Raw genomic sequence first — 11,482 nt, 5'->3', positions numbered from 1 at the left:
TTGGGCAAAAGGAGCATGTCGAATGGGTGTTGTCAAAGCATTGGAGCCTTGGGAAGAGGCCTGTCTTATTCAGGAAATGGACGCCTCTCTTTGATGCCCAGAAAGAAAAATCAGAGGAGTTTCCAGTCTGGGTCAAACTAATGGGACTTCCTATTCATCTCTGGACCGACTCGGTTTTCTCCTCAATAGGAAATACTCTGGGTAAGTTCCTCGGCGCTGACAAATCCTATCTACATTCACACGACTGGAGCGCAGCCCGCCTTATGGTAAGTTTAAATCCAAAAGAAGGTTTGGCGGGTGACATACTTTTAAAGTACCGAGGCCAAGAGTTCATCCAGACCCTGGACTACGAAAACCTCCCGTTCAGGTGTCACCGGTGCAAAGTATACGGTCACCTGGCTCGGGATTGCCCTCGAGGTCATCGTAGACGTCGAAGGCAGAGGAAAAATGGTTTTAAGACAGAGGAAAAGGAACAAATGAAGATCACTGCTCAGAAGGAAGAGTTTCAGTCCAAGGAGGCCGAAGCTCTGGCAAATATCCAGGAGATAGGATCGGAACCTATGGAGGGCTTTGGAATATCTCAGACTGAGGTGATAACGAGTGCTATTGTTTCAAATCAGCTCTCTGCAGCTGGTGTCTCAGCAGTCATTGCAATGGAAGATCTATATCAGGCTTGTCCTCCCTCCCCTAAATCCTCATCCCCTATCTTATCAAGCGCTTTGCATGTGTCGTGTAGTGGTGAGTTAGATCGTTTATGTCAACTCTCAAAAGATATAACAGACTCGAAGAAGGGACTAAACACAACTGACAGTGTTTTAATGTCGGTTCCATCTCCCCTTCCTCTGGCTCCTACGCATTCCGGAGATGGAGGACGTGAACCTCATTACAATCTAAGGCCTTTAGCTACCAGAAAAGGAAAAGAGCTAGTTGCAGGCGGTTTGGCAATAGATGAGGTGTCCATAGGCCCAAAGAAGTTAAGAGGGAGGAAGTCGGACTTATCGAAAGCCAAGCTGAAGGCTATCATAGATATTGCTGGAGGAAAGCAGTTGTCACTGCCAGGGGTTCTTAGAGCAAAGCAATCACCTCCCGAAGGTTTTAAATGATTATTTTATCTTTCAATTGCAGGGGTCTTGCTAGTACTCCCAAAAAACTAGCTCTGAAGGATCTGGTTAGGGCGAATAAACCTGACATCCTATTTCTTCAGGAAACGCTTGGGAAAGGAGATGATATTATAGGCTGTTTGCATGAACTTTTGCCGGGATGGAGTTTTCATGCAGTGGATACTTCTGGGCACTCAGGAGGTGCTGCACTGGGGTTTAATGGTAAGGTAGTGTGTGAAATCTCATCTTGGGGAGCAGAAAACGTTTTGGCGGTGGAAATCTATTGCAACAAACTCTGTATTCCTTTTCTTTTTCTGAATATCTATGGCCCTAATTCGGAGCGGGAGAAGTTCTGGAACTCTTTCTTTGCGAAGTCCTTTTTGGCGCATCCAAATCTTATTATTGGTGGAGACTTCAATTTCTCGTTGGGCCTGGCTGAATCCTGGGGAGTTAATGCTAGAGCGGACCCCCTCTCTGCTTTCATTCATCAGAAATTGGCCTTATCGCCTCTTGTCGATGTTAATCCATCAAAGATGCGCCCCTCTTGGAGTAATCGCAGGATTGGCGATGATTGGATTGGGAAGAAATTAGACCGCTTCTTAATAAGCGATCTGTTGACGGAGAAACTTCAGGCGTTTAGGCATTGGGTTGGAGATGGTGGCCTCTCTGATCATTTCCTGGTTCTTCTGGAGGTGAAAGGTGATTTAACTAAGCCAGGTATCCCTTTCAAGTTTAACTCCTCTTGGCTTTTGGATGCATCTTACATTAGTCTTTTTCATAAAACCTGGAGGAAAGCCGTGGAAAGTGAGAATGAGAACCGAAGTCAGCTGTTTATGGAAAATTTATTAAGGATGAAGGCCGCTTCAAAATGCTGGGCTCATCAAAAGAAGCTAAAGGAGGAAGAAATAATGCAAGCGGTGAACGCAGAACTTGCCCTTCTTGAGGATCCAGACAGTCAGGGCTATGGCACAGGTGCATCGCGCTCGAGGATACATGAGTTGGAAATGGAAAGAAGGAGAATTCTGCAGCTGAGGGAGCAAAGTTGGCGTCTAAAAAGCAGAGCGATCTGGTTACAGGCAGGGGATGAAAATTCCAAGTTTTTCCAGAATTATGCCAAAGGGAGAAAAAATACAAATACAATATGGGAAATGAAGAAAGCAAACGGTGACTTAGCGCTCTCTTTTGAAGATTTGGCTACTGAAGGGGTAAACTATTTTAAACACCTCTTTAAAGCCCCAGGTGAAGCCACAATCGCAGAAGTTATAAGGGTTGCCCAGATTTTTCCTCGGTTCATAGAGGAGGAAGATAATGAATTTCTCATGGCACCTATTTCAAAAGAGGAAGTTGCAAGCGTCCTCAAATCGATGCAAAAAGAAAAAAGTCCCGGCCCGGACGGCTGGACTGTTGAATTCTTCCAGCATTTCTTTGAATTCATTGGTGATGAGTTAGTGGAGGTGGTGGAAGAATCCAGACTTTCAGGTTCTATCTATCAACCCTTTAATGCTACATTTTTAACTCTCATTCCCAAATCTGATCTCCCAGGTTCTTTTGCCGATTTCAGGCCCATCTCTTTGTGCACCTGTGTTTATAAAATTATTGCTAAAATCATTGCTGTCAGGATAAAACCCTTCCTTTCTAAAAATGTTTCCCTGGAGCAGTTTGGCTTTTTAGATGGTAGGCAAATTCATGAAGCTGTGGGAGTTGCTCAAGAAACGCTCCACAGTCTCAAAGTTGGAAAGAAAAAAGGAGTCATTGTAAAAATAGATTTATCGAAGGCTTATGATAGAATCAGCTGGATGTTCCTGAGACTCTTGCTAACTCATCTGGGTTTTAGTTTTGAACTTGTAAGATGGATTATGAGCTGTGTCTCGTCTTCTTCCATAGCTGTTCTGATCAATGGAGCAGCCTCTAGTTTCTTCAGTCCTGAACGTGGCCTGCGCCAAGGCTGCCCACTATCTCCCCTCTTGTTTTTGCTGGCAGCAGACAGAATCAGTCGTTTGATCCATGAAGCAAAAAGTCAAGGTTTATTAAAAGGAATAGAGGTTGCTCCAAATTTTTGGGTCACTCACCTTCTCTTTGTGGACGATATTATACTCTTCAGCAATGGCAGCCTTGATGATTGCAGGATGCTTAAGAGGATCTTGGACCTCTTTTTGAAAGCGACTGGCCTCTGTATAAATGAGAGAAAATCTACTATTACCTGTTCAGGTCTGGCTAGAGAGGAGGTGCGTCGGGTGTCCTTGGTTCTGAACTTTGAAGTTAAAATGCTTGAGGATTCTTTCAAATATCTGGGGTTCTATCTGAAGCCATATAATTACAGGATAAAAGATTGGCAGTGGATCCTTGTAAAATTGGAATCGAAATTGAAGCATTGGAGCCACAAGTGGCTCTCCTGGGCAGGTAGGCTTGTTTTAAAATCTGTGTTAGTGGCTATTTCAGTCTATTAGGCGAGCTTGACTTGGGTGCCCAAAGGTATTATAAACTCAATTGAAAAACTTTGCAGCAACTTTCTGTGGGCAGGGTCTAAGTCTGAGAGAGTTACCCCGTGGATCGCATGGGACAAAATTACCCGCCCTAAAGAGTGGGGGGGATGGGGTATAAAAAACCTTGCCAATTTCTCCCAATCCCTTGCAGCAAAGATGGCTTGGAGGATCATTACAGCGGAGAATCTATGGACTACAGTGACTAAAAGGAAATATATAGACCCATTATCAACGCTAGATTGGATCCGACTGCCGCAAAAGTCGTCCAAAAATTCCTCGGTGGTCTGGAAAGCAGTGGTCGCTTCCGTTTATATCATTGAGAAGGGGTTGGCTTGGTATGTAGGAGATGGAACTCAGATCCGCTTGGGGCGCGATCCTTGGATTGGCTGTTCTGAGGGGTTTTATCTATCACAAGATTTGGTGGCAGCTTTAAAAGATAGAGGATTATTCACTTTAAACCAGGTTGCTGATCCCAGGGCCTCTTCCATTTGGAATCAAGGGTGGCTTAAAGGACGAGACTTAGATTTGAACGAAGACAGGTGGGAGGAATGGGACAGGTACATAAGGGATCTCGTCAACTCTTCGGTGCGGCTTTCTGACTCTCCGGATGAGTTAAAATGGGTTTTTGCTCAGAATGGCTTTTATTCCCCAAAGGAAGGTTACAAATGGATGATGTCTCAAAAGGGGTGGGAAATTCCGGGCTGGTGGGCTAAACCTTTATGGAAGTTAAAAGGACCTGCTAAAACGAAACTTTTCTTCTGGTGTGTCCTTTTCCAGAAAGTTCCTACGTGGGATTTCCTTCAAAGAAGAGGCAGAATTGGTCCTGGTAGATGTCCTCTGTGTAAAGACAGCGATGAAACTGCCCAACATTTATTTCTCTTTTTCCCTTTCAATTCTAGTCTTTGGGCAGCAACGCTAAGCTTAATAAATGTTCCTCATAGATGGGAAGGGCAGGGACTCTTAGAGGCCTGGCAGAGCTGGTGGAACACTTCATTAAATGAAAGGGAACGATCCATTCCTTTACTCATTACATGGGGGACATGGCTGGCCAGAAACCTAGCCATTTTCAAGGACTCTGCTTTCCCTATTGGAAGACTTGCAGCTGAGGGAGCGGCCATCTATGAAAGCATTCCTATTCCTCAAGCTCCTAATTTCTCCAGAGCTGTTTGTCAAGAAGTCATTAGACAATCTATGCCGTGGGCTTATTTTGGTGAGGCATCAGATATTAATGGTCGGTGTGGGGCTAGCTTGATCATACATTTTTCAGAAATGAAGAGGCTTAAAGCCTCAGTAGGTCTGGGACAGGGTTCAAATAATTTTGCCGAATTGAAAGCCCTTCATCTCCTCCTCTGCTGGCTTATTCTTCGTGATGTGCGAGAAGTTCAGTTTTTTGGGGATTCCATGAATGTGGTTCAATGGTTCAACGGGGCGCATCGCTGCCATAATCTTACTCTGCTTCCTCTGTTTAAAGAAGTTTCTCGGCTTAGGAATCGTTTTACGGAGATTTATCTAAGTCATATATACCGGGAAAGGAATTCTGAAGCAGATCGTCTTTCTAAAGAAGGAGTAGCTCGTGAGATGGGGTCGTGGACTGTCTCGGAGGTTGATAATGGGTCTGTTCGGCCTGTTGAACAACCCATTTTCGCTTAATCTCTCTTCACGCTTCCTCTGTCCCTGTATATACTTGTGTGTGTTTTCGTTTCTTTTTTCCATGTCTCCATCTCTCATTTTTCTCCTCTGCATTTTTCTTGGGCTGTCTTCCCTATTTGTGGATGCCCGGGCAGTGGTTCCAGTTTTCTCGTAGCGGTTTCCTTTTCCTCCAAGATACTGTGGATGGTTTTTGTTGTGGATCAGCGTAGTCCTTCTTTTCATTGTTGTTGATGGTTTGGTTCTATCCCCTTGCGGTGGCTCTTCTCGAATTTGCTGCGGGACGATAGGACGGTGCTCAAATGTTTTGAGTGGGCTGGGAGGTTCTTCCCTCCTGTGACGGGATCTCTGTCAGAGAGCGTTTTTGTTTGCTGAGTCTCGCCTATTTTGTTGGCGGTTTCAGGCTGGGCGTCATACTTACATACTCTATGTAACCCTTTTTATTAACAAAAGGTTGGAATTTTTTCTGTGGAAAAAAATAACATTTACATTTCTAATTATGTGTCGATCTGTCCATTTCAGCAAATGGGTACTGAACTGTTAATGGCGTTATACCATCTACAAAATGGAAAAACCGCACTCCACACAATGAAAGCGCTTTGTTTTTTGTGTTTCTTGTTCTTGTCCTTTATTTCACTTCTACATAATGCAATTTTGCAGTTCCACCTCTTTTCCATATGCGGTGCCTCCCACATTGATTATAGTTACCAACAAAACTTTAGCTATAACATTATTATTTATTTCTTTTTGCAATGGTAAAATTTATTATAAGTTGATGTCATTTAATTAATAAAGCTCATAGTGAAACAAGTTTCTATATATAACATGATTTATATAAATACTTAATTCCACATATGCATTTGTTCCTTGCGAAGCCTCTGCATGCGCACAACCACTTCTGCACAACTAGTTCCTTATCCAGTAAATTTTAACAAATACTCATTTATAATTTCCTATTGTAACTTTTTTGACTTGCAACATAATCTTTAATATGGTTTTCGCACAACAAAAAGCTTCTAACAATAAAACATGTTTCTATGTTCAGTAGGTATTTTTTTCCCCAAGGAAAAATCGTAACTTTCATTACATAAAATATTAAAAATTACATGTTGTAGATGTTGCTAAAGGAGCATATGTCAAAACTAGTGGCATTGCCACACACTATATAAATTCTATGAAGTGGATGTTACATGGTTGTAACTGATAAGATGAAACATAATAAATATACAAAATCATAGGTCTATGAACCTGCACAAAATCACTGACAAAATATGGAGTTTCGTCTATGATCTATGTAGAGTCAAGTAGTTGCTACCCCCTGGGCATGATGATCTATGAAAGGCATGTGGAAATACTAATAGAAGTCGTTTCCATTATGTTCCTGAATCATCCAATAACCAATAGGTTGTTGTGCTACTTCCTTGGAAAGGTTATCAGAAATCTAGTTCCTCTCCCTGTAGATATGATGACAAGATATATAGTCAAACTGAGATTTTAAAGTAATAATTTCATCCAAAAAATTCCTGAGTGTGTGCACGTGACATTCAGATTGATGATTGAACCAATTAATGATAAGTTTAGAATCACCAAAGATATGTAGTTGCCGACATCCTTTCTCAAGGGAAAAAATAAGGAGAAGTTTAAGGCTATTAATTTCTGAAAATTTATTTGTGCCTCTCCCTAAACCCATCTTCATCTTGAAGTAATGGTCATCACTAAAATATAAATCTGCTCCATCGCCACATCCAAATTGCTGAGTCGATCCATCAAAATAATCCCAAGGAAAGGTCTTGTCGATGATTTCTACAGATATATTCATGTGTTGCTGCTTTAGTTCTTCATCTGGCATCATATTGTATAAAGAAATAATGTGTGAACAAGAGAGCTTCCAGTTAGGGAACTTTTCTTGAAAGATGAGTTTGTTTCTTCCTATCTAGATACTCCAACAAACCAACAGTGGTAGGTTTCGAAGTTTTGTTGGATGGGCTCAGTTCCACCAGGATTCCCAAGCATTTCGAAAAGTAACTCACTGCCACCTGATATTGATAGCCAACGATTGATATATTTGATTCCATATTTGGGTAGTTGTAGGGCATTGCAAAAATAAATGATTTATTTTTTCTACATCGTTCCTACATAATACACACCAGGAGGGTCATTGGAAGGTTCATCATTGAAGGTTGTCTCCCGTGGGGACTTTATTATGCAATAAACACCACATAAAGCGCTTAGATTTTCGTGGACCTTTTAATCTCCATAACAAACGCCACCACCAGAAAAAGTTGAGAGGCTCATGATCAACATAGATAGAGGGATATCCCTCTTTTGGAGTATATCTTCCATGCTGAGAAATTACCCAAACTAATTCATTTTACCTTTCCTGAATTCTTATATAAGCCCTTGATAATGAATTTATATAGTTTGACCATTCCTGATGCCATATCACAGGGATGCCAAGATCCTATGTAGATTTCCATGACTGTCCAAAAATAGTAGAATTTTTTGGGTTTGTTATTTGATCTAGATTCCTTATACCAGATGCCTCCAAGAATTGGATAATTTTAGGAGGCAGAATGTGAGCATTTCCACTTCTGGACCATGTGTCCATTCCAATATGAACCTTCCCACCAAATCCTACTCTCCAAGCCAAACCTGCTCTGATGTATTCAAAGGAATTTAAAACAAAATGCCAGATCGTAGAGATGTCAGTTATGTTCCATCTTCGCAATCTGATCCATTCATTAATGTGTTGTGTGCTAATGTATTTTCTGACGACCACCTTTATCCATAGACTGTTTGAGTAAGGAGCTACCATCCCATTTTTTATGCAAGGGCTTTAGAAAAACATACACAGTTCTTCATCCCCCAACCTCCCCACTTCTTTGGCATGGAAATGTGATCCCATCTTACCCATGCAAATGGCCTACCTTCCTTGTTCCCTCACTAAAGGAATCTACAACATATTTGTTGGATTCTAGTTGATATTCCTTTTGGGATCCACATAAAGGACATCCAGTATACAGGGATTTCCTCCAACACCGATTTGATAAGAACTAAGTGACCCGCCCTAGATAACCATTGATGATGCCAAATATTTATTCTTCTTTCAACTTTGTCTACTAACCACATCTAGTAATCATTTTTATAGTTATTGGGTTTGAGCCACAATCCCAAATATTTGAGACCATATTCAAAGGCTAAGAGCCTATATGGAAATCTCTACTTTGCATAATCTAATTCATACTGTGTACACCCCATAACAGACAATGTGGATTTCTCTTGATTTCTCTCCATCCCTGTGGCCTTACAGAATAACTTAAGAATGACATTGAAAGAAGTTGAATCACTGGCAGTCCCATTAAGAAAAATGAGGACATCATCCACAAAAAGTAAATGAGACAAAATGATATTTGTTTCTATTTTAACACCTTTGATTCTCCCCTAATTCTTTTCTTCAGATATCAATCTACTCAGGCCTTCCATGACCAACAAGAAAAGTAACAACAATAAAGGGCACCCATGCCTGAGCCCACGCTCTTCATGGAAAAAAAATGATGTTGATCCATTAATGAGAATATTGTATGAAACAAAGGATATACAACACATTATCCATTTTATGAAATCACGAGGAAATTCTAGGTGAGTCAATAACATCTGCAGGTACAACCAGCTGGTCCTATCATATGCTTTGGATAGATCAATTTTAAAAATCATACCCTTCATATTCTTAATTTTCAAAGAATGTAAACCTTCCTGAGCAATGCCTATAGTTTCATGAATCTAGTGATTGTCCAAAAAAGAAAATTGATCCTTTGATATATGTTGTGATAAAATAGGCTTAATGTGATTTGCAATGATCTTATAGATGCAATTACATAGAGAAATAGGTTGGAAGTCATTAAAGGTGCCAGACTTACCAGATTTGTGAATTAAGGCTATGAACATAGCATTAAAACCATCATACATTCTTCCATTCATTCACTAATCTTCTATGACCTTGAGAAGATCTTGACCTATCAAATCAAAGAAGGCCAAATAAAATTCCACAGACCATCCATCCGGGCCCAGACTCTTATCTTTTTTAAGCCATTTAAGCACTACCTCTAGTTACCCTAGGGTCATAGGCTTGTTCAGATCTTTAGTAACTTCCTCATCTACAAATCGAGGAAAAAGACTAGCTACCTTTATAATCTCTACCAGATATGCCTCCTCGTGTGCTTTAAACAAATTCCCAAATTTATCAATACCCAAGTTTGCTAGCCTATTGAAGGATTGTACTGATGAGCCCTCCTCATCCTCTAAAGACCACATAGTATTGATAGCCTTCCGTCCTCTTGCATATTGTTGAAAAAAATTGTACTTTGATCACCCGCTTGTAGCCATATAGCTATGCTCTTAAGCCTCCAAGTTTCTTCCCTTTCTTTTAATATCCCGAGTCTTTCTGATTCTAGGTGTACAACATAGGATTTAGCTTCAGCAGAAACAAACCCTCCTCTGTCTGGTTCTTCTAACATGGCTAATTCAAATTCAATGTTCCTAAGAGATTCTTCATCCTTATTTTTCTTTTCCTTTGTCCATTATATTGTCCTCTTCTTTAGTCGTAGAATATTTCCAACAAAATATTCAGCCGACAACCTACCTTCAATCAGTGGTCTCTCCTACCATGTCTCTTTAACAATACGATGATATTCCTCATCCCTTAACCATGTCGAATTAAATTTGAAGGGTGCCCTCAGTTTTGGGGATATACCTGCTATTTCTAAATATATAGGTGAGTGATCCGATATTCCTCTTGAGCCAACCCATTTCCTAATCAATTCAAATTTATCCATTAGAGATTCCTTGATAAAGAATTGATCAAACCACCTAGCTAACATGGCTTCCCCAATTCTTCTATTTCTCCATGTCGGTTGAAGACAAGCCATAAGTATGTCAATGAGTTTATTGTTCTCTAACATCTGTTCGAAAAGTTTCATGAGGAAGTCTACCTAAGCATGATTTCCCCATGATTCTGCATGACCCATAGAAAAATTTAAATCTCCCCCCAAAATTATGTTGTCCTCTTGCATAAACGAATACCTCATAATTGCCTCCCAGAATTCCACCCAATTGTGATGAGGACCATATATATTTACAAGCCTAATGTCCATCCCTAATTCTTTAGTAAAAAACATCCCTCATTAAGACTCCTTCCCTCCCCCAAATATTTATTAACTTCATCGATCTACAATTTATGCCTATACCAATGCCTCCAGATCTGCCTCAAACATCTAAGGCATGGAAGGTCCATACCGGATTGATGGCTTCTAGAAGCACAATAATATGGGTATTGTCCCCAAGTGTCTCTTGAAGAAAAATCACATCTACCTTCTCTAATTCTAAAAGTCTCCTAACGGCTAGTTTTCTGCCAGGGCTAGCAAACCCTCTACAATTAAAGGATATCCACTTCATCGGGAAACTGGTTTCGGGTTGCCTCTTGCTCTAAGAACCCCATCAAGTGATAATTGTCTACCTTCTGCAACATCCATACTAGCCTTATGGATAACTTTCAATATATAGGACTGCCTACCTCAAGAGGATTTGGGAATCTTTGGAGGGGATGAGAGACCTATTCCTTGACCCACAACTATGGGCTATTTAGCTAGAGATCTCAGATTATATCTATGGCTTGCATTAGATTTAGAAGAGGTATCCTCCCTTGCGTGTATAGATACTTGGGATGCTACAGGAATGGTCGAGAAAGGAGTCAAGAAACATGTAGGGACAGAGGTCGAGGGACAACCAATTGAACTTAAATCACATAGAGATAACATAACCCCAACATTCTGAGCAAAACATGATGTAGATGGATTATTCAAATTATAAGGTTCAAGAGATGGGAAAGAGAAATCAGTACCTGGAGGGGGACCAGTTTTTGATGCATGAGCTCGAGTTACCCTCAGTGATGGAGGATGGGAAGAGGAGACTTGTTTCCCTTTGTCCATGTCCATCCCTTCTGGTAGACAAACCGAACTCTTTTGTGGCATCTGATTCATGTCTATGGATCCAACTCCATTCCCTTATTTCCCATTCGTAGACTCCTCTACCGTCTTATGTTTTGCAAGAAGAGGGCATTCCTTGTATAGGTGACCAACTTCATGACACCTCCTAGATCTAAAAGGAACCCCCTCATAGTCAAATTTTTGCAATATATTAATGCCCCACCATTGAAGCTTCAGGATTTCCTCCAGCCCTTCTTTGCTATCCTTATGA

This window comes from Pinus tabuliformis, chromosome 8 (assembly GCF_031772625.1).
Source record: "Pinus tabuliformis cultivar Carrire ecotype Pingquan chromosome 8, CPIR1, whole genome shotgun sequence".
NCBI lineage: Eukaryota > Viridiplantae > Streptophyta > Pinopsida > Pinales > Pinaceae > Pinus > Pinus tabuliformis.
Note: the sequence above shows the minus strand (reverse complement) of the source record.